The following is a 24084-nucleotide window of genomic DNA, read 5'->3' as shown; positions in this document are numbered from 1 at the left end:
CTCTCTCTCTCTCTCTCTCTCTCTCTCTCTCTCTCACACTATCTAACTCTGCCTGGCAAAAAATAAAAAAATATAATAATAAAATAAAATTTAAAAAAGGCAGTCCGGATCATGTATGCTGTTAATGTTTCACCAATTTTACTGCACTGTAATGATAAGCCAAGAAATGAATTCTAAGCGAAATATTTTAAATTTACTGATGAGTCAAGAATTATCAAAGCTAAAGTTTCAAAATGTTTTATTATATCCAATTTCAGTGCCAAATCAACGTTCAGATTCAAATACGAATCATATATGTGTATTTTTAGCTATGTTAATGAGGATCTGATGCCTATCATGAGGATTAAAGGAAAGAGAAGTCTAATAAGTAACCAGAAAGAGAAGGAATTCTATTTTTGGGAGAAAAACTTGTTTCTATTATTCTATTATTTTATTTTGCAATTCTATTTCAACTGAATTTCATTTTAGTTCCTTAATTATTTATGAATATATTGTTTTTACATGTGAAGATATTTTTACAAGGATGAAAACACTAACAGATAGCAACTAACAAAGTTCAGTATAAATCCAAACAATTTGAGAACAGATTCTCCAAAAGCCAATTTCATCCAGTTCTTCTAGGAATTGCACAAAATCCCATGTCTTCACCATAAAAACAAGAAAGAGCATGTTTCTATCGCTATGAGTGAGAACACCAGTGTAAGTAATCCATCTCCAAAGTTCAACTTGCTGAGACTTTCTAAAATTCTCAAAGTAAAGAATTAATCCAAAAATAATCCTTTCAGAAACTTTATTTTCTAATTTTATTAAAACTTTTAAATTATATTTTTCTTTCATATTGATCAAGGTCTTGATATAGCCAAATAAGCTCAGATGACTGAATTTTACCATATAAGCAAATTATCCTCCACAGGCACACTGATTGTATATGTTGCTTCACAGTCGTATCAAGAAATACACACAAATAACCAAAAGGTAAAGTCTGTAACTTTTACATTTGCAATACTCTGTAAAGTAGCACTTGTCCTTTTTTAACATATTCCAGAAGAGCTGACACAGAACATTTTCCCAAGAAGAAAAATGGTCCATTAATAATGAGTCTTGCATTTATATATACTCTTAAATTAGAAGTAGCTGTTTCTATCAGAAGTCCTGATAGCTAGATGAAGTATAAGCTCTCTTGGTTTCTGAGAATGTTAAAGAACAGAAAGAAATTTTTAAAGAAATAGCTAAGCTAGAATCACTTAGAATAGTTAGTGGTAAGTATATATATATATATACACACACACACATATACATATACATATGTATATACACATATGTGTGTATAATAAATTTAATTAAAAAGACAGATTTTAAAAAGTAAAAAAAAAAAAAGACTTAGATACCTTTAGCAAAATCATCACAAAACACTTTTGCTGAAGCCTTAAGAACAGGCTTATAACCTTCCTCTCAAATCTTGGATTTTTGTCATTTTGAAGCTATTATGTTTTTTAAAAATAAAGAATTGATGCTCTATAAACTCGATATTGTAACACAGTGTGTGGGTACTTTCATGTTGTCCGTGCACATAACATGGTTATGATTGCAATGTAGCACCTGATTGTTTGCTATCCAGATTTTACCATCTTCTAGGTAACCTAGCAACTGGAAAATGACCTGGTTCCAGCCGCTTCTCTGTGTTGGTGATACACACGCACGTCTGTCCCTCAGTCGAGATCTCTCTTGACAGGTCCATACATCCATGCCCAGGTCCCTAATGGTCACCTGCTGTTGCTATCCAGAGGCTGCTCTCATCCAGCTTCTCACAGCCAAGCACACAACCTTTTCCATCCCTCAAAACTGTCATGTTCTCCTTGTGAGTGGCACTAATGGCATTTCTTTTCCCTAAATTTCTCAGCTGAACTCCTGCTGATCTTAACTCTTAAATACCTCTTGAATCCAAACTTTCCTTTAAATTCCTACGAATGCAACTGAGTTCAAGGCATCACATCATTATAGTAAATTGCAGAAAATTGCAGGGTGCTCCTGATTTCTTCATTTCTACTTCTTCTGCCCCCTACTTTAAATTGAGCAATAGCTCTCAAACCCAAAACTGATCATATCGTTCCTTGATTAAAATCTTTCAAGTGAGGCATATTTCTTGTAAGATAGAATTCATATGCTTTAACCCAGCAGCCATACCTAATTCTGTCCAGGTCTAGGGGCTCCACCCCTGTGATATCATGACACTTGAATCCCTTCTCCATGGCCTTTCTTACCCTACACTGTTTGGTACCCTTACAGGTTCCCAACTAGATTGGGTGCTGACTGAAATATGAGTGTAATCTTCATCTATGTAGTTTCAGTGCAAGTACATAATGAGTACTCACTAAATGTTTAATCAATGAGTTTGTTGCAGCATTACTTACAATAGCCAAGATATGGAATCAACTGAAGTGTCCATAGAGAGATAAATTGGTAAAAAAAAAATGTGTTGGGGTGAGGTACAGCAAATATTTGTTATAGTAGTTTATATGCCACTTAGGATACCTGCATCCTATATCAGAGAGACTTGGTTTCTAGTCCTGGCTCCACTCTGATTCCAACTTCCTTCTAACGTGCACGATGGGAAGCAGCAGATGATTGCTCAGGTGGTTGGATCCCTGCTACTCTGATTGAATTGTAGGCTCTTGGATTCAGCCTGGCGTAGCACTAGCTGTTGTAGGCATTTGAAGAGTGAGTCAATGAATGAGTGATAGCCCCCCAAATTCTCTCTGTCTCTCTCCTTCCCTTGCAAATAAATGATAGAAATAAATAAATTACTTTAAAAAAGAAACATGTATACAATGAAATATTATTAGGCCATAATAAAAATGAAATCCTGACATTTGCAGAAAAATGGATAGAACCAGAGGACATTATGTTAAGTGTAGTAAGACAAACACAGAAAACCAAATACTGCATGTTGTCACTCAAAAAGATTGATTTCCTAAAAGGAGAGATTAGACTAGGGCCTACTAAAAGCTAAGAAGAGGATCAGATAGGATTGGGGTTACAGGGAGGCTGAAAAGTGGAGACCAAAACAGATTATTAGGAGGAATAAGTTCTGTTATATAGTACAGTGGGGTGCCCATAGTTTACTCAATTTATTATGTATTTTATAAAGTACTAGGCGAGAGGAGTTCAGTTTCCCATCATAGATCAACAAGAAATGTCTGAGAAGATGGAAAGGCTACTTGACCCTGAGTTGCTCATTGTTCTTTGTATACATGTATTGAATGTTCACACTGTACTCCATACATGTGTATAACTTGATCATTATTACTAAGTGGCAAATAAAAAATACTAAGTCTAACAAATGACCCAATAAACTCAGATATTGAAGTATACTACTGAATTAGTGATGGACCCTGTCTGGTTATATTTCTAGTTTTGAGTACTTTAAAGAAAGTGTTTCAGTTTCCAAAAAGCCTTTAGATTTGCAGTTACTGGGCTGGCTCATGGAGAAATATTTGCAAGCAAGGTTCGATGGCTCCCAAATCAAACCATGTATGTGCTGCCCATGGTGTGTTCACTTGGAGGTGATCCTGGCTGCGTTTCATTGTTCCTGGTTTCTCTATCATCCTTCTTGGCCAGCTGAGTCACTTGCAAGATTGTCCTTAAAACTGGCCATTTTTACAGCTTAACTCTGTTTCCAGGTCAGTTTGGTTTGCTGGCATTTTACACATGGCCCAAGTTTTTGTAACTTAAATGTCACGGAACTTTAATTAAAGGCTAAAGGTTATTATCATTTGTCTGATTTCTTTAATGGCCCTATGATAGCAACACAGAGATAATATTGATATTCTACAGAGGTTTTCATTTAGTTACTTTGAGAACTGGGATAGATATGAGATGGCATAATAACTGCAATATCTGCATAGTAATTTACCACTCAGATTTTACCATCTCCAGGCACTGTCTCCCCTTCTTTGCCATACTTTTAGAATATTATTTATTTCTTTTCATTTCTTAACAATGCAGAGCAGCAATGAGAGACAGACAGAGAAAGGGATCAGTCCTCTATTTGCTGGTTCATTCCCACAAATGTCTCCAACAGCTGGGGCTTGGTCAGAACAAAGCCAGGAGCCAAGAACTCTATACAGGCCTCCTATGTAGGTTACAGGGTCCCAATAACTTGAGCCATCATCCTCTGTCTCCCAGGATACATTAACAGGAAGCTGCATCTGAAGCAGAGCTTCCAGAACTTGACTCCAGGACCTCCGATATAGAAAGCACCAGTTCAAAGGAGCAGCCTGCCCCGTTTTTTGCTGTGCTTCGAGAGAGTCCTGCTGCGGTGATTTCCGAGGAGGCTCTCTTCAGATGACCTTCACCTTTCAAAATATTGCACAGGTTCTGCAAAAACAACAAAGGTGTCACACACACAAGACCCAGCTCCTCTCCAGAAACTGCAGCGTCTCGTCCTAAGACAACATCATTCTAGAAGTATTCAAGAGTGCTCTGAAAACCAAAGTGCTCTTCCCTGGCAGGGAGCTGGAAATGTCACGTGGGGGGAGAGCTCCAGCATGTCAGTTTCAGACCATAGTTGTCCTGTGCAAACTGAAACAAGGTAGCCTGTGAGATATTTTATTATAAAGTTTGATTTATTTCAGGTCTAACTCATGTTAAAGAAATGATCAAGAGATGTTGCATTTTTGCCTGGTAAAACATGAATATTTTCACTTCACCTCCTGCTATAGCCAGAAAAATGAGACATGCACTAGCAAAAAAATCACTTCTGGGAAAGATCTTATTTACTGAAAGCTCATGGAGTGTGCCAGGTGCTGTTTTAAGTGACATACCTATTTGAACTCATTTAATTTTCAGATTGGTGCTGTGCTTACCATCTTCATTCTGTGACTGAGGGCACTGAGACATGAGGAAGGGGAGTCAGTTGTTTAAGGTCACAGAGTGGGAAGCAGAGGAGAAAGAATTCATAGACAGGCCATTTAGTGCCAGGACCTGACACCCAGTTACTCCTACAAACTCTATCTCCCTTTATGTTGTGCTCAAAGGAGACCCAGGAACAAAATATGATGTCAAAGGAACTTTATAAATAGATAGCACAAGGGTAAATTCTTGGAATTGAAATAAATAAGCATTAGAATTTGATTCAATAAGGCTGACCAATTTGCCAGTTATTTTTCCATGTGACAAATACTTCTGTTTGGCAACTAAAATGCTGCTTAAAATGTTAGTTCACAATAGTGCTTAAAATGTCAGCACTGTACTCCCCCTCTTGTCTCCAGATTGTGCCAAATCAACTGGAATAAATCAAGGAATAACTATTATAGAAAACTGAATATTCTGTAATCACCTGTTTTCCAACTAAACTGCCCATTTCCCCCTCAAATCAGAGATAACCCTGAAAGTTTGCAGACAGAAGGAAATCTGCCTAAAAAAATCATATTTATTTTCAATTCTGACAGAATTTAATTTTCTGAAGATTTTGTTCTTTTGTAATTGCATTCAGTTTATTTAATTACAATATGTCCTTTCTATTATGAACAATATACTCACTTGATAGGTATTTATTAAGTGTCAGGCATTCTGATATGATCACTTGTAGTTACCAACATTAACACAATGGGATATAATTTTACACCCATATTTTGTGACATTCCTAACGAAGTCTGTAAATAAAGCTTATGTTAAATTTAAATGAAGCTAAAATAGAAGTTCTGATACATATATTTGTAAAAGGATCAAATTTTAAGGAAATAGAATTTCTCCATTATAGTTAGTCTATTCTTTTAGCCTGACAACTTTTAATTCTTTTTCTTTTCTATTTTTTCTGACAAACAGAAAGAGATCAGACAGACAAAGTTCCCTTTGTTGATTCACTCCACAAATTCCAGAATAGCTAAGGCTGGGCAGAGGGTAATGAGGTCCTTATAATATTTCCAAGTTGACCATAAGACCAGAGTGGTTTGCAAGCATCAGGGAAAGAGTTTCTATTTGTGACAATCATGTAACTTTCCTACATAGGATTATCCTCGCTTGGAGTTATTTTTCTTGTTAAATAAAATATTCTCAGTTGTTTAATTTTGGGCTCTTAAAGGAAATTCATGCTGTTTTGAGAGGAGTAGGAGCCAATGATGATAAAACTAATTACAACAGTAATTATAAGTATTTCATCCTTAACTATGTTAGCTCTAGCCTCCTAGTAGAGTGGTAATTTATGCAATTCTCAAATGAATTTAAAATGTATCTGGTAACTTGGTAAATATTGTCAATATCCATGCTCTAGCTAATAATACTATAATCATGGTAGGCAAGATGCATGCTAAACAGAAAGATAATTCTGAACCAATCTTCCTATTTTTATTAAAATAAGGAGAAAAGCAATAAATAGAACTCTTACATTAATTTTTGTGAACTAACTTTGAAGACAGACTGAAAGAGCTTTCAGACATGTAATTGTCTATTGTCCTGTATCTTTTTACAAATTTCCTTTCTACTTTTCAGTGTCACAAGGATGGTATTTTAGTCATGCCCTAATAGTCAGAAGGCTGATGTTGAAAAACTTATTCTAGGATCTTTTATCTAAACCATTATATCTTTCTTTCTTCAATTCCAAAAATCTTAAGTATTTTGCACATCTATATCAATCAGTTGTAAATTAATGGTCATCATTAAAAAATTACGTATACTTATATGACAAATTTTATATACTTTACTCAGTGCTGTATCCTTCAAATTTTAAAATCTGTACCATTTATTTATTTATTTATTTATTTTGACAGGCAGAGTGGATAGTGAGAGAGAGAGAGAGAGAGAGAGAGAAAGGTCTTCCTTTTCCGTTGGTTCACCCTCCAATGGCCACCACGGCCGGCACACTGCGGCCGACACACCGCGCTGATCTGAAGGCAGGAGCCAGGTGCTTCTCCTGGTCTCCCATGGAGTGCAGGGCCCAAGCACTTGGGCCATCCTCCACTGCACTCCCTGGCCACACCAGAGAGCTGGCCTGGAAGAGGGGCAACCGGGACAGAATCCGACGCCCCGACCGGGTCTAGAACCCGGTATGCCGGCGCCACAAGGCGGAGGATTAGCCTAGTGAGCCGCAGCGCTGGCCAGTACCATTTATTTTTATGTTTTTAAAACTGGACTCTTTATTCTTCAGGAACTTCCTAAAAAAGTAAACATAGGAAATATTATTACTTAATTCTTTTTTACAAAAATGAATTGTCCTATATTTAGGAAGTTATAAATTCTGAATTATATGATAGCAAGATTAGACAGTACAATAGAAAAAAATTATCAAATGAACAAAACATACATATTACTAATAATGGAAGCTAAAATATATATTATTTTGAAACCTTTTAGAAAAGACTTAAAAATTCATTTATTTTGAAGAAGTTAGAGAGACAGATCTTCCATCCACTGTTTCACTGCCCAGGTGGCCGTAATGATCAAGACTGGGCCAGGCCAAAACCAGGAGCCTAGAGTTTTATGTGGATTTCCCACATCTGTGGCAGGGGCCCAAACACTTGGGCCATCTTCCACTGCTTTTCCCAGGCCATTGGCAGGGAGCTTGATTGGAAGTGGAGCAGCCAGGACACCAACAACCAGCACCTATATGAGATGCCAGCATCACAGGCAGAAGCTTTACCTGCTACAGCACAATACTGGCCACTCTTTTAAACATTTAGGGCACATGCAAGTCAATATATTTATGTGGTATAAACTGAATATTAAAAAGAAAGAGAAGTGCTGGTAGGTCCGAAGCATAAATAAAGAATAAGGAAATTAAAGACTAGTTGCCTGGCTTGATAGGTTTATAATGTGTATATATGTGGAAATATTGTTCTGTACTCCATAAAAATGTACAAGTATTGCATGTTAGTCCAAAATTTTAAATAATAAAAAAACTTTTTAAAGAAATAATGGCTCTCCTCCAAAGTGAAAGATCTGGGGAAAGATTAGAGCTCCTTGCAGGAGGGTGATGGCACTTGTCGGTCTACTAGGGCACTGCCCTAGTGCTTGAGCCAGGCAAAGACCATATGAAACAGTGACAGCCTTCCTCAATACCTTTGACTCCTCTCTGTCCAGAACATGACCAGTTTCCTGATTGTTGGAAGACACAAAGACAAGTTTCTGTGTGTCTGTGAAATAGTAGGTTTTTTTTAAAAAAAAAAGCAAATAAGTCCACTCCACAAACATGATGTTTACCTAAAAGAATCTTTAACAAGTGGTATTATTTGGGTGGACTTTTGTGGCTCAGTGGGTTCAACCACCGCTTGGGACACCTGCAGCCAAATTGGAGTGCCGGTTTTGCATCCTGGGTACTTCCTTTCTGATTTAGCTTCCTGCTAATGTATCCTGAGAGGTAGCAGATGATGGTTCAAATGCTTGGGTCCCTGCCACCGACATGGAATTTCAGGATGGAGTTCCAGACCCTAGCTTCAGCATTGCCCAGCTCTGGCTGTTGTTGGCATTTAGGGAGTGAAGCAGCAAATGGAAGATTTTCTCCCTCCCTCTCTCTCTCTCTCTCTCTCTGTGTGTGTGTGTCATTCTGCTTTTCAAGTAAATGAAAATAAACAACTAAACATTTTTAAGTGGCATTATGAAAATTCCAAAAAAAGATTTGTCATGAATTAAAATCTGAAGTTTTTTTGTCCTTTTCTCCTCTGCTATTCCTGCCATATATAAACCAGCCAAGTCAATATACAGTAAATAGTCTGTCAGCCCCCAGAGTGGGGAGGGCTAAAATCCTGGAAATGAAATCCTTCCAAGATAAAGGCCCCTTCATCTGTCACTCTGTGTTGCCTGGGCTACATACTCAATGGCTGTAGAAGTTAACTGGATTAAATATCTCAGCAATTATTAGAAAGTTGTCACATTCAATATTAGGGATCTCATTATTGTGCATCCAGCAGAATGTGTTGAGAAAAACGTAAGACTAAATAAAAACCAAATAAAGGTTTTGTGACTGCATTTTCTACAATTAAATCTTCAGTGAAGTGAATTAAGGGCTAGGGCAGTCACGTGACCTAGTAGTTAAGAGGCTGGTTACAGTGCCTGCATTCCACACTGGAGGACCCAGGTTTCTAGCTCCAGCTCCTGATTCCAGCTTCCTGCTAATTGCACTCTATGAGGCAGCAGTAATGGCCCAAGTAAGTGGGTTCCTGCTCCACATGAGATTGAATTCCTAGCTCCTAGCTTTGGCACTAAACTGTTCTGGGCATTTGGAGATTGAAGCAGTGAATGGGAATTCTGTCTGTCTGCCTCTCAAATAAAATTTGTTATAAAAAATTAACAGGGCTAAACTTTATAGAAATGTTTACATGCTACAAATTCTTACACTATTTGGTGGGTGAAAGCCTTCACTTTCTGTGTTTTTTGTTCTGTCATCCTTTATCTTACTAGTACCAAATAGCTTCCCTTTTTAAACCTATATTTTCTCCCATTTCCAAGTTATACAAAAATGCTTGTTTTGCAATTCAAGATGTCTATAACAATATTAAATATATTGATAATTTGTATCAACTCATTAACATTTCCATCATATTTATTGTGGAAATTTTAGTGAAGAAATTCTAGAAATGGTGATCTTTTAATGTAGGGAGATTACCTACACTCTAGGAAATAATCTCAATTCATCCATCCTGAAACCTAATCAGGCCACCGCCAACATTTTCAAGCAAGGCGTCTTCGTATTTGCTGCTTATTTTGAATTTCTCTGACTGCTACAGAAGCTCATGACATTTTTCACCTTCTAGGTCACAGGGGAAATGCTTATTTGTACATCCACATTTCTTAAAGGCAAAGGACAACTGTCGCCTGTGTATGATATCAGTTTGGAGAATAGTTTTTATAGCTTCAACAGCTAAGACTTTAATTTTTAGTCCAATAACTTGTAATGCTTGTGAAGTATATAATGAACAAAAATTACAGAAATAAATCAGTTGGCATGTAGGAAAAGAACTACTAATTTATGTTCAAATGAGATTTGCAGTATTAAATTTTTCACAAAAGTACTTGATATCATAGGCAATACTCAGTTACAGAAGGAAGAATTTTAGGCTTTTGTCTGAAATGTTATCAAAATGTCTGAGTGCCTATGTGGGTAGAGGTTTTTATTATTTCCTTAACACTCATTTTGATTTAATAATTCTCTCAGAAAAATAATTTAAAGCTACCTAGCTTCTTGGATGAAAGGTAATCCAAGCTTTTTCTCCATTTATCTTGATCAAAATTATTTAATAGATTGTACATATCATTGTCTCCTAAGAGGGTAAATACTCATTCTGAGGAAAAGGAACTAAATGCATTTCTAATCCCAAATCAATTCACCATTTGCTTTTCTTTGAATTACACAGGTTAGTAGAAAAGGAACAGAGGATCCAGACAGTAGGCATTTGTAAATGAGGATTTCTGTCTCTTCTGTTCACTGTTGTATTGGAAGGCTTAGAACAATGCTGGTTGTTCAAGTATTCCTTTTTTAAAAGATTTATTTTATTTATGAAAGAGAGAGAAAGAGAATCTTCCATCCATGGGTTCACTCCCCAAATGGCTGCAGTGCTTGGTGTTGGGCCAGGCGGAAGCCAGGAGTCAGGAACTCCATCTGGGGTTCCCATGTGGATGGCGCGGTCCTAGGTACTTGGGCCATAAAGTGCTACGTTCCCAGGAGCATTTATAGGGAGCTGGACTGGAAGAAGAGCAGTCAAGACTCAGATTGGTGCACCAATGTGGAATGCCAGCATTGCCAGTAGCAGCTGAACATGCTACACCACAACGAGGGCCCTCAATTATTATGTAGTAAATGAACACATTGACCAAAGTAAATTTTTCTATTCTGTGTAGATGTCAAAGTTAGAAATTATAGTCAAATATTATTACACCTTTGTTAAACCAATGGTTAAGAATGTTTTACCACTATAGTTTTAATGATCTGTGATTATTTTAAAATTTGCTGTATTTGGGTAAAATGATAATTTTCCATTAAATTATTATGTATATCCATTCTCTATATTTGCACTAAACTAGGATCTTTTTTGCTTTTTACTTCTTATTCTGCAAAGTATTAAGCCTTTTCACTGCAATGTAAATTTAAAATATGTTATCTCAAAAACAAACAAAAATAAACAGAGAAGGAAGGTGAGTGGGAGGGAAAGAAGGGGAAGGAGGGAATGAGGAAGGGAACATCATTTTCTTAGAACTGTATCTACATGTACAATTTGGGATATGCTCAATCCCAAATTGACTTGCCCGAAATGGTAGAGTTAGAAATGTGCCAGGGTATTCCAATTCAATCCCATCAAGGTGGCATGTACCAATGCCATCTCACTAGTCAAAGTGATCAATTTCTGTTCACAATTGATCATAGTGATAGGACTAAGAGTCAAAGGGATCACATAAGCAAGACTAGTGTCTGCAAATGCTATCTGATAGAACAAAAAAGGGAGAGAATGATCCAACATGGGAAGTGGGATACACAGCAAACTCATAGAATGAGTCCTAAACAGCACTCTGGCCTCAGAATCAGCCCTTAAGGCATTTGGATCTGGCTGAAAAGCCCATGAGAGTATTTCAGGCATTGAAAGCCAAGACACTGTGGAAAAAAAATGACCTAAATGAAAGATCTCTGCGAGTGAGATCCCAGTGGAAAGAACAGGTCATCAAAGAAGGAGGTACCTTTCTCTGAAGGGAGGAGAGAACTTCCACTTTGACTATGACTTTGTCTAAATATGATCACAGAGTCGGTGAACTCAAAAGGCCTCCATAGCCTTGGCAACTCATCACAAGAGCCTAGGGGGATTACTGATGCCTTAAACAAGAGTGTCAATTTGTTAAGTCAACAACAGGAGTCACTGTGCACTTACTCCTCATGTAGGATCTCAGTCCTAAAAGTGTTGTACATTGTGATTTAATGCTATAACTAGTACTCAAACAGCATTTTACACTTTGTGTTTCTGTGTGGGTGCAAACTGTTGAAAGCTTTACTTAATATATGCTAAATTGATCTTCTGTATATAAAGATCATTGAAAATGAATCTTGATGTGAATGGAAGGGGAGAAAGAGTGGGAGAGGGGAAAATTGCAGATGGAGGGAAGTTATGGGGGTAGAAAAAGCCACTGTAATCCAAAAGCTGTACTTTGGAAATTTATATTCATTAAATAAAAGTTTAAAAAAAAGAATTATATCTACAAAGCACATTGAATATGTTAAAAACTAATTAAATTTTTAGAAAGCTTTTCTTTAATAAATATAAATTTCATAGGTACAGCTTTTGGAATATAGTGGTTCTCCCAATACCCATCCTCCCACACCTACTCCTGTTCCACCTCCTATTCCCTCTCCCATCCTATTCTTCATTAAGACTCATTTTTAATTAACTTTATACACAGAAGACCAACTCTAAACTAAGTGAAGATTTCAATAGTTTGCATCCATACAGACACACAAAGTATAGAGACAAGTTTTACTGTTAATTCACATAGTACAACACATTAAGGACAGAGATCCTACATGGGGAGCAAGTGCACACTGACTCCCATTGTTGATGTAACAATTGACACTTTTTAACTATTATTTAATAAATATAAATTTCCAAAGTACAGCTTTTGGATTACAGTGGCTTTTTGTACCCTATAACCTCCCTCCCACCCACAACCATCCCATCTCCTGCTCCCTCTCCCATCCCATTCATATCAAGGTTCATTTTCAATTATCTTCTATACAGAAGATCAATTTAGTATATGCTAAGTAAAGATTTCAAAAGTTTGCACCCACACAGAAACATAAAGTGTAAAATACTGTTTGAGTACTAGTTATACCATTAAATCACATAGTACAACACATTAAGGACAGAGATCCTACATGAGGAGTAAGTGCACAGTGACTCCTATTGTTGATTTAACAATTTGACACTCTTGTTTATGGCGTCAGTAATCTCCCTAGGCTCTTGTGATGAGTTGCCAAGGCTATGGAGGCCTTTTGAGTTCACCAACTCTGATCTTATTTAGACAAGGTCATAGTCAAAGTGGAAGTTCTCTCCTCCCTTCAGAGAAAGGTACCTCCTTCTTGGATGGCCCATTCTTTCCACTGGGATCTCACTCGCAGAAATCTTTCATTTAGGGTTTTTTCTTTCCACAGTGTCTTGGCATTCCATGAAATACTCTCATGGGCTCTTAAGCCAGATCTGAATGCCTTAAGGGCTGATTCTGAGGCCAGAGTGCTGTTTAGGACATCTGCCATTCTATGAGCCTGCTGTGTATCCCACTTCCCATGTTGGATCATTCTCTCCTTCTTAATTCTATCAGTTAGTATTAGCAGACACTAGTCTTGCTTATGTGATCCTTTGACTCTTAGTCCTATCACTATGATCAGTTATGAACTGAAACTGATCACTTTGACTAGTGAGATGGCATTGGTACATGCCACCTTGATGGGATTGAATTGGAATCCCCTGGTATTTTTCTATCTCTACCATTTGGGGCAAGTCAGCTTGAGCATGTCCCAAATTGTACATCTCCTACCTCTCTTATTCCCACTCTTATATTTAACAGGGATCACTTTTCAGTTAAATTTAAACACCTCAGAATAATTGTGTGTCAATTACAGAGTTCAACCAATAGTATTAAGTAGAACAAAAAAATACTAAAAGGGATAAAGTATTAACTTTTTCCTCAACAGTCAGGACAAGGGCTGTTCAAGTCATTGTTTCTCATAGTATCCATTTCACTTCACCAGGTTTCCTTTTTGGTGTTCGGTTAGTTGTCACTGATCAGGGAGAACATATGATTTTTTCCCTTTGGACTGGCTTATTTCACTCAGCATGATGTTTTCCAGTTTCCTCCATTTTGTTGCAAATGACCAGATTTCATTTTTTAATGCTGTATAGTATTCTTAAGAGTACATATCCCATAATTTCTTTATCCAGTCCACTGTTGATGGGCATTTAGGTTGATTCCAGGTCTTAGCTATTGTGAAGAATTCACACTCTTATTTATGACGTTAGTAATCATCTGAGGCTTTTGTCATGAGTTGCCAAGGCTATGGAAGAATCTTGAGTTCACAAACTCCAACCTTATTTAGACAAGGCCATACATAATCAAAGCAGAAGTTCTCTCCTCCCTTTGAGAAAGGTATCTCCTTCTTTGATGACCCTTTCTTTCCCCTGGGATCTCACTCATAGAGATCTTTCATGTAAGTCATTTTATGCCACAGTGTCTTGGCTTTCCATGCCTGAAATGCTCTCATGGGATTTTTAGCCAGATCCAAATGCCTTATGGGCTGATTCTGAGGCCAAAGAGCTGAAAAACTAATTAAAATTAAAATTAAAAAAAAAATTAAAGGTGGCAATTCACTGCAATTACTGGTTAAAGAACTCAAATATCACAATACTCTTTCACTGGTTAACTGAGTCATCATTTTTTTTAACGGTTTGCAGGTTATCTAGCATGTAGCTATTGGGTTTTCTTTCCTTGGACAATTTCTTAACAGTTCCAGGTACATTGTCTTGTGTTCAGTTAAAAATGCAAACATATGTGTGAGATTGACTACAGGCTTTTCATATTCCTTCTAACAGTAGTAATGTTGTGAACTATTTTAGACCACCTTTAAAAAATTTATAACCATATACCCTCAAGGAGTTCTAGAAAAAAATATCATGCACTCCAATGCTAAAAGGAATGATTTCTGAATGATCATACAACTGATTCCTTTCATCAAATTTATAGAGTTTCAGAATATTGCCAATCTGTAAACTCTCTTCTGAAGATTCCTGCTGTAAATAGAATTGAAGAATAGTTAAGAAAAAAATGATAATAAAACAGTGACTATGATTTATATCCAGGACAGCCTTTTCAGAATGCCCAATGAGTTAGAAATCAGAATCCCAATGCAGCACGTATCTGGTAAGACCATGGTAAAATGTCCGCGTGATATGATCAACCTTGAGTAACTTGCCACAGTTACATCATTCATGGATGTTTCAAACTGACTTCCTTTGAAATATCTAACTACTCTTGAAGTTTGGATTCAAGGACTCCAGTGAATGAAGATGAAAATTTTTATTTAACTTTTGAATTCAGTGGAGTTGAGTAAGCTGCTATGCCTGTGATAATAGTGATAGACATAACTATGGTCATTATTCATTGTTACACTTTGTGCTCACCATATCCAGTTTTATTTACCTTCTTGGACAGAAGAAGAAGCACATTTCCTTGTCCCCCTTACACTTATATAGGCTAGTGAAGCTTTCATTAATGATCCATTAAAAAACTGAAATTATGTATGACTATTCTGGGCTGTAGCACTAAGGAGCCCATGAGTACTTCTCTGTGCTTTCTGTATCCTGATATTGTCATGAAAGAATCTTCACAGTGGGCTTGAGATGCAGCAGTATCAAAAACTCTTGGAAACTAAGCCACTGCCTAGAAGCACATGGTTTTAATGTCACCCAGAATCCCAAAGCAGACTATTTGTATGGGAATTAAATATTTTTATGTTCAGCTACTCATCAAGATTTGGGGGTATTTGGGCCAAACCATAATCAAATTTGTCTTGATATTGATAGCAAGAAATACAATAACTCAAATGTGGATAACAATGGCTTAGTAGTCACAAAGCAGGAAGCAAGTTAAGCAGTGGCAAACATTTAGTAAAATTGAGATAACTTTCGAGGTACATTAGGTGCCCAGTGAACATTTAGCTCTAAGAAAGAAGATTGAAAAACAGAATTTTAGTAGTGTATATCAAATGGTTTTACTACATATGTCCAAAGAATTACAAGAAAGAGAGCAGCTCAGAAACAAATGGCCAGTTTGCAAGCAGAAATGAGAGAAGAATGGAGAAATTTTAGAAATTTGGTTTCTTTCAGACTTGAAAGTTTCCATCACTTCTTTATCCCAACTAGTAGAAGATAAAAATGAGAGAAAATATATATCAAATACCTACTAAGATTAGACTTGGGGAGTGGATCTTATGAAAGCTATAATTTCTTACTTGCAGTTAACTTCAAAATGAGTTGACTATTCAACAACCATACAACCCAACAATTGCACTCCTGAGCATTTATCCCAGAGAAATGAAACTTACAGTGACACAGAAATTTGTGCCTTAATGTTAATTGTGCCTTTATATATACTGTTTGAAATTAGAAATAATTTCAATGACTTCTTTAAAAAAAGATTTATTTATTTGAAAGTCAGAGTTAGAAAGAGAGAGAGAGAAGCTGACAGAGAGAGTGAGATCTTCCATCTGCTTCATCACTCCTCAAATGATCACAACAGCTAGGACTGGGCCAGGCTGAAGCCAGGAGCCAGGAGCTTCTTCTGGTTCTCCTATTTGACTGCAGGTCCTAAGCACTTGGGCCATCTTCCATTGCTTTCACATGCACATTAGCAGGGACTTGCTTCAGAAGTGAGGCAGCCAGGACTTGAACCAGTGCCCATATTGAATGCCAGTGTCACAGGCAGCAATTTTAGGTGCTACGCCTCAACACCAGCCCCATATGCCCTTTAATAAGTGAATAGCAAAAACAACTGTAAAACAAACACACTGTTGAACACTATTCAGCAATAAAAACAAACAGGTGATTGACACATTCAAGAACTTGGATTAATCGACAAAGAATTACTGAATGATAAAGGTCCAAACCAGAAAATGACGTACTATATGATTTCAACATTCACATTTTAGAAATGACAAAATTGTGGAAGTGGAGGACAGATTAGAGGTTTCCTGCAATTAAAGAGGCAGATGGGACAGGAGAGAAGTAGGTTTGACTAGTAAGGGGAGTACAAAGTACCTTTGGGATGGTGGAGCTCTTTGGGATCTTGACTGGTTGTGATATTCTGGTTGTTATATTTTATTGTAGTTTTGTAAGATGTTACCACTTGCAGAAATTTCATAAAGGATGCATGGAATTTCTTGGCAGTGTGTTTCATAACTGCATATACTTCTATAATTATCTCAATATTTAAAAATTTAATGCAAGAAAAGAAACAAAAACATAACATAATGATTTATAACGAGCTCAGATATATATGATTTTAATGCCAACTTCATCAGTTTTTTCATGTACAAAATGGCAATTGTAATAATTTTGGTGAATGGAGAGAGTTAAAGATTTTATTGAATGCCTTATAGAAATAACGCTGAGGCCGGTGCCGCGGCTCACTAGGCTAATCAATCCTCTGCCTGCAGTGCCGGCACACCAGGTTCTAGTCCCGGTCAGGGCTCCGGATTCTGTCCCAGTCGCTCCTCTTCCTGTCCAGCTCTCTGCTATGGCCCGGGAGTGCAGTGGAGGATGGCCCAAGTCCTTGGGCCCCGCACCCTATGCGAGACCAGGAGAAACAGCTGGCTCCTGGCTTCAGATCAGCGTAGTGCACCGGTCGCGGTGCGCCGGCCACAGCACACTGGCCGCAGTGGCCACTGGAGGTTGAACCAACGGAAAAAGGAAGACCTTTCTCTCTGTCTCTCTCTCTCACTGTCCACTCTGCCTGTCAAAAAAAAAAAAAAAAGAAAGAATGCTGAATAAACGGCAGCTGTTATTATTGCCACTGTGACTATTAAAATGTAGTATTTTACGTTTCGTTTTTCCCAAGGAAAGCATATGTCTGATGCCAACTTCAGAGTTGACCAAAAGAATAATACAGAAGAAACATCTCAAAGCATACAGTCATGTCCACAGAGGGCAACAGTCATGAGAGCTACATAAGATCAGAGTCAGGGCCCTAACAAAGTGGGTATGGGCCATCACAATCTTCTCAGTGGAATTTTAGTCTTGTGTGGAATCAATAATTGCCATTTGTTTTCCATTCTTCTCTTTCCTGGCTGTTCACTGTGGCTATCCTATACTCTTGGACTATTATATCTTAGGTGCAGGGGAAGGGGTTGAAACTGAGTCTTTCTGATTTATTTGTAGGCAGCCATGCATGCACTGAAGCCGAGTACTACACATCACCTAGCTCTCCAAGACCCTGAGCCGGACACTGTGCATCCATGAGACTTTGGAGTTGTCTTGGGAAAAGAGAAACTAATTCTGCATATGGAAAGAATAATAGACTAAACATTTAGTGTCCAGAGGGCTAACTGAAGTAGACATTACTAATGCCCATTAAATCCAGTAGATGAGTCAAGTCACTTAGTCTCCAGAAAGACTGCATTTCCTGTGACAGTTTGCCCTATCTCCGCTGCTGTGAAGGGTCATGCAGAGACCTGTGCAGAAGACACAAGATTTAAGCCACCTGGGTCATAATCATTTCATGGAGGTCACTGGCCCTGGAAAACATCCTGAACCTACATGAATGTTAAATAAACATTAAGTTGGCCGGCGCCACGGCCCAATAGGCTAATCCTCCACCTAGGGGCGCCGGCATACCAGGTTCTAGTCCCAGTCAGGGCGCCGGATTCTGTCCTGGTTGCCCCTCTTCCAGGCAAGCTCTCTGCTATGGCCTGGGAGTGCAGTGGAGGATGGCCCAAGTGCTTGGGCCCTGCACCCCATGGGAGACCAGGAGAGGCACCTGGCTCCTGCCTTCGAATCAGCGTGGTGTGCCGGCCGCAGCGCGCTGGCTGTGGCGGCCATTGGAGGGTGAACCAACGGAAAAGGAAGACCTTTCTCTCTATCTCTCTCTCTCACTATCCACTCTGCCTGTCAAAAAAAAAAAAAAACAAAAAAAAAACAAAACAAAAAAAAAAACCACATTAAGTAGAGTTTAGTTAAGCCCCTAAGATTTGGACATCACTTTCCACCATAGCACAATATACCCTAGTCTTATCAATTAGGTATATGTTAATCATATATAAAATACTAAATGAATTTTACATATGTAATCAATGTACTGGTATACACATATGAACATGGTCTGAAAACTCCTGGGTCAAATTATTCTAGGGAAATAATAAATTAAGTGTTTAAAACAGTATTTCAAACAGTTCACAGAAAATGGAATTCAAAAAGTTTATTTTTGGTGCAGAAAAATTGCAAATACATGCATACAAAACATTCATGGATAATGCATATAAGGAAAAAACTATGCATGGATTTAAAAAATGTTTTGCAACAAAATAAACTTGTCTTTTTATTCAGCTAAGAATCTAGCTAGATAAATACTATGAGAAATACTCTAATAGAGTTTCCAACAGTAGGAGACAGGGAGTGAGTAGATTTTTGCCTGTGGAAGGGTCCAGAAATTCCTGAAGGATCCAAAGTTCAACCTGATTGTCAAAATAGAAGCATCACCACAAAGTGACAATCAGCTTGGTCGGCAGGCTCCTGGAAGTCTTTGTTTTAGTCAATATTTGTGTTGCCTCTCTAGTGAAAGAGGTCATAGAAGCTAATTTTCATTTAAGTGATTGTTTACAAGTCCAGATGAATTGTTCTGGTAGCAGAAGATGTAAAAGCAGCAGCAACAGAAGGCATTTAAGGCCCTCTACACTAAGTGTATCAAAATAAATAAATAGGTAAAATATCAACCCTAATTATTCAGTTCAGTACTACACTTGCTTTTCTGAACATTTGACAACCATAAGTCCATCTATTAATATCTCAATATCATTTGTGTTGACCTCTGCAAATATTATTTTTATGCTTGTAATATTACTTTCTGCTATTGCTATTGATTTTTTTTTTAACTTTTTAAACCCTACTTGAAATGTGATGAGTATTACACTGAAGTTTTACATGTGAGGGGGCTTGAAAACATTCACTGAAAATTTGCACTGTCTTTCAAATCCATTTTTTCATGAACTTGTCAAAGCCTTCTCATATGTCCCCTTTACTCACACATGCAGCAACCCTATAAATTAATTATTAGCACCCATTTTCAGAAAAGAGGACTGAAGGTCATATTGCCTGAATGTTACATGGACAGCAGTGGCAATACAAGGACTTCATCTGAAGGTAACTGTGACAAAGCCCTGTAATGAGAGTCCTGCTGTGGCACCACCTGTATATCCCCTGGTCCCTGCCACAGTATCACTGCACAGCCCAAAGGATTTACCATTGGGTTCCATTCTTCACAGTCTGGGCCAAGGAAGCTGGCAACGTTGGTAATGCAAGGATGTAAAGTGAAGGGAGTAAGAGAAAACGCACCAAGATGTTAAGGAGACTTTTGTTGTACTATGCTGAAAACACAGGAAACAAAGAAGCACCACTATAACCTCATCTTTTGTAAGGGAAAACAGGCATTATAGTCAGACCCCCTCTCCAGGATGTGTGGGTTGTATAGGAGATGGAATCTACCTTCCGAAAATCATTCCACGGCCAGCCCGAGAGAGGGGGTGATGGACTCCAACACCCTGCATCTCTGGACTAGTGAGGAGGGAGGAGGTTGCTGGAAGATGATGCCAAGTGAATGATTTGTAAGTTTGGGGCATGCCCATTAGAATGAAAGCCTCTTGTCTCATTCTCTGGTTGAACATCTTCTTATAAAGTAACCATTTCTTCTCTCTCCCCTTTACATACCTGAAGGGTGCAACAGGAGAACAGGAGAACACAAGAACAATGGCAGGGCAGACAGAGGGGCCACTGCAGCACCACCATTTAGTCTGGGAAAGACAAAGAGTATCAGCAGATAATAGAGACTGAGTGGGCTGAAACACTTCCCACTGGACAAAAGGGTGGCTGACAGGCATGAACCCAGTATCAAGAAGCTGTGAGTTCACTGGAAGGGAATGTAAGAAGAAGGGCATTGGGAGAGGTTAGAGAGGGTGGATCCATCTCAGAGAGAAGTACAGATGGAGGCTTCTGCCAGGTCTCAGAAGACTGAAACTGCTTAGACTCCTGCTGGTAGAGAGCTTCTGTGATCAAGGAGGAGTCCCGGGAGGAAGGACACTCACAATGGAATGGACCACACATGGGCAGTTAAATGTGAGATGCTTACCCCTTGCCTCCCTCTTCATCTCTGCCCCAACATACATGGTAGAGAAACCAAGAACAGGGAAAGGGAGGAGGGATCCCACAGGTTCCCCTGCTAAGAAAGAAAGGAAAGAGTTCAAGAGCTGACTGCGAAATCCTCTTCTGTTCATATTCCTGAATCTGTAGATCTTACTGACACATGAGTAGGGCAAAACGTTGGGTGAGATAAGAGATGGAAGACCTGGAGCCAGTATTGTGGCGCAGAGTTAAACCACTGCCTGCAGCACCAGCTTCCTGTGTGAGCATCTGTTTGAGTTCTAGATGTTCCACTTCCAATCCATCTCCTTGTTAATGCACCTGGGCAGGCAGAGGAGGATGAACCAAGTGCTTGGGCCCCTGCACCCATGTGGGAGACCTGGATGAAGTTCCTAGCTCTTGGCATCAGCCTGGCCCAGCCCCAGCCATAGTGGCCTTTGTGGAGTAAACCAGCAAATGAAAGATCTCACTTTCTCTTTCACTCTGCTTTTCAAATAAATAAATATTCAAAATGAGAGAGATAGAGAGAGAGAGAGAGAGAGAGAGAAAGAGATGGAAGACCTGATGCATTTTAGTGACTTGAAAACAAGGGGATCTTCATAAAATGTCATCACAGGGTCTCAAAGCTTGATTTAATAGAGAAAAATAAAACAGTTGATCCCTTCTAGTTTTAGAATTTTGAGGATTTGGCAGCCACTCTGCTATTTATTGGTGCCTTCCCCTGAAGGACCTGTGATGCCAAGAACACAGGGAGGGGACAGGAGGAGTCAGGCGGAGTTGAGATTGAGCCAGCTGGTCAAGGGCTCACATGTTGCAGCCCCATCTGAAGAAATGAGAAAAGCATACCATACATCTCCAGCTTACTTTATTCCCTGAGAACAGTGATTTATACAGGATATTTTCCCATTACAGCAAGGTGTTAAAGTTCACTATAATGAAAGACGAAGATACCAGTAAGAGTAAAAAAGTTGCATTCACTCTGATTTTGGATACAGACTGCACAGAACTCCACCAGGGCAATGAACAACAAACAGTTATTTGGCAGAGTGATAAAAGCAAGCTTTGCTATTGACAATGGAACAGTGGCTGAGTTTATCCAAAGATGAAACAGCTTTGATGGATCCAAGTATAACAGATGTGGGCTGTGAAAGTTGGCTGAGAGACTCCTGACTGCTCTAAGTGAGCTGATTGGAATGTAGGCTGTCAGGGAAAGGACACTTCAGTTATACCTGTCCTAAAATATGCGTGAAGGATTTGCATCTCCAAAGAAGAAAGAAAAACAATAAAAGTTCCTGAACAGAAGAAGAAATTGAGGATGTAACAGAAAGTGAAAATAGAGGGGAAGACCCTGCCCAGACAGCATCAGCCAGGCCATAGCCTTCCAGGAAGCCAAAATTGAAGAAGAAGCAAAAAAAGAATCCAAAAACCTAGTTCAGAGGGTCCCTCAACATCAGACAATTCACGATGCCTGAGGACAAAGAAAAGCACATATTTCAGTGATGAGAAAGAATTTGATGATTAAATTATATTTATTATGTAAATTATAATAAAAATGAAAAGTTCTTTTTTCTGAAATTCAACCTTATTTATTTGTTGTTATTAAACCTTATTTTTGGCTGGACTCAGATTTAGAAGTAGGCATTCTCAGAGAAGGCAGCCTATGTCTCTTGGCAATCTGTTGCTAGTGTTTTTCTTTGGCCTCCTTCATTCTCTTGGCCAAAAGTTGAGCATATCTTCCAGCCTCTTCCTTGTTCTTAGTACACTGTGTCTGCAGAGAAGTACACCAGAGTTTGTGTTGAGGACACATGGAGTAACCAGACACTGAATCTTGGGTGCTTTGGTCCTAGGTTTTTTTATCCTCTTTGTCTAAGCGCTTTCTTACAATATACTGGCATACATCATCTTCTTTAGAGAGATTGAAAAGTTTGCAAATTCTTCTGGTTCCTTGGAGACCCAGGAAATGAGTCACCATGGTATCAGTTAATCCAGGAATATCATTCTCTCCTTTTTTTACAATAACCAAGCTGAGAACACTCAAATTGGCATCAACAACGCAACCCTAAACAGATTTGCACTTTGTTTCTCCAGTTCTCCTTGGTCTCTAACAGGAATGCCCCTTACTCAACAGTAGGTGGACCAGGCCATGGGTCAAGAGACCTTGTTTCATGGGAAAACTTTGTTTGTCATTCCCACCACTGAGTCACACCACATAACCCCTCCGTTCTTTAGCTAGAGCATCAGCAGCAACTTCTGTGGCCATACATCGCTCATAAAAAGTACAAAGTTTACGTTCATCATCCACTTCAATGAGTTTCTGGCAGCCAGGCTGGGAAGGAGATGTCCAGCTTCATTCTGAAGCAGCTTATCACATTGGAGGGGCCAGAAAAAAAGTCTTAAAATAAAAAAAGTCTTGCAAAGTTCAGTGTAAGACTGAGGCTGCCTTTAGAATTTGAGCATAAGAACACTTAATACTAAGCAGTTTTTTACTAGAAAATCAATCATAAGAAATTTTAAAATACATATGAAATATCATGTTTCTGTCCTTCCTTAGCACAATACAGTTGAGCGTACTTAATCTGAAATCCAGAATGCTACAAAATCTGAAAAATTTTCAGCATCAACACAATTCTCAAGTTGTACATTCAATACCATGGAACTCTGATTTATAAAATCATTATTACACATCCTGTATAAAATGTATATGAAGTTTATATAAAACATAAATGAGGCCGGCGCCGCGGCTCACTAGGCTAATTCTCCACCTTGCAGTGCCGGCACACCGGGTCCTAGTCCCAGTCGGGGCGCCAGATTCTGTCCCGGTTGCCCCTCTTCCAGGCCAGCTCTCTGCTGTGGCCAGGGAGTGCAGTGGAGGATGGCCCAAGTCCTTGGGCCCTGCACCCCATGGGAGACCAGGATAAGTACCTGGCTCCTGCCATCGGATCAGCGCGGTGCGCCGGCCGCAGCACGCCGGCCGCGGCGGCCATTGGAGGGTGAACCAACCGCAAAGGAAGACCTTTCTCTCTGTCTCTCTCTCTCTCACTGTCCACTTTGCCTGTAAAAAATAAAAAAATAAAAAATAAATAAATAAACATAAATGAAGGTCAAATTTAGTCTCAGGACTCATCCCCAAGATATCTCATTATGTATGTGCAAATACTCCAAAATCCAAGAGAATTTGAAATCCAAAGTATTTCCAGTCCCAAGTATTTCAGAT

General features: G+C 38.7%; 1 pseudogene; it reads left to right on the top strand.

Annotated features, from left to right (window-relative positions):
• Positions 1-22392, top strand: part of LOC149126194 (zinc finger CCHC-type and RNA-binding motif-containing protein 1-like) — a 36395-nt pseudogene extending 14003 nt beyond the window's left edge.
• Positions 22393-24084: the final 1692 nt, after the last annotated feature.

The sequence above is a fragment of the Oryctolagus cuniculus genome, chromosome 6 (assembly GCF_051225735.1).
Source record: "Oryctolagus cuniculus isolate XC-2025 breed Fujian yellow rabbit chromosome 6, ASM5122573v1, whole genome shotgun sequence".
Lineage (NCBI taxonomy): Eukaryota > Metazoa > Chordata > Mammalia > Lagomorpha > Leporidae > Oryctolagus > Oryctolagus cuniculus.
Note: the sequence above shows the minus strand (reverse complement) of the source record. Positions and strands in the feature narration are given on the sequence as shown.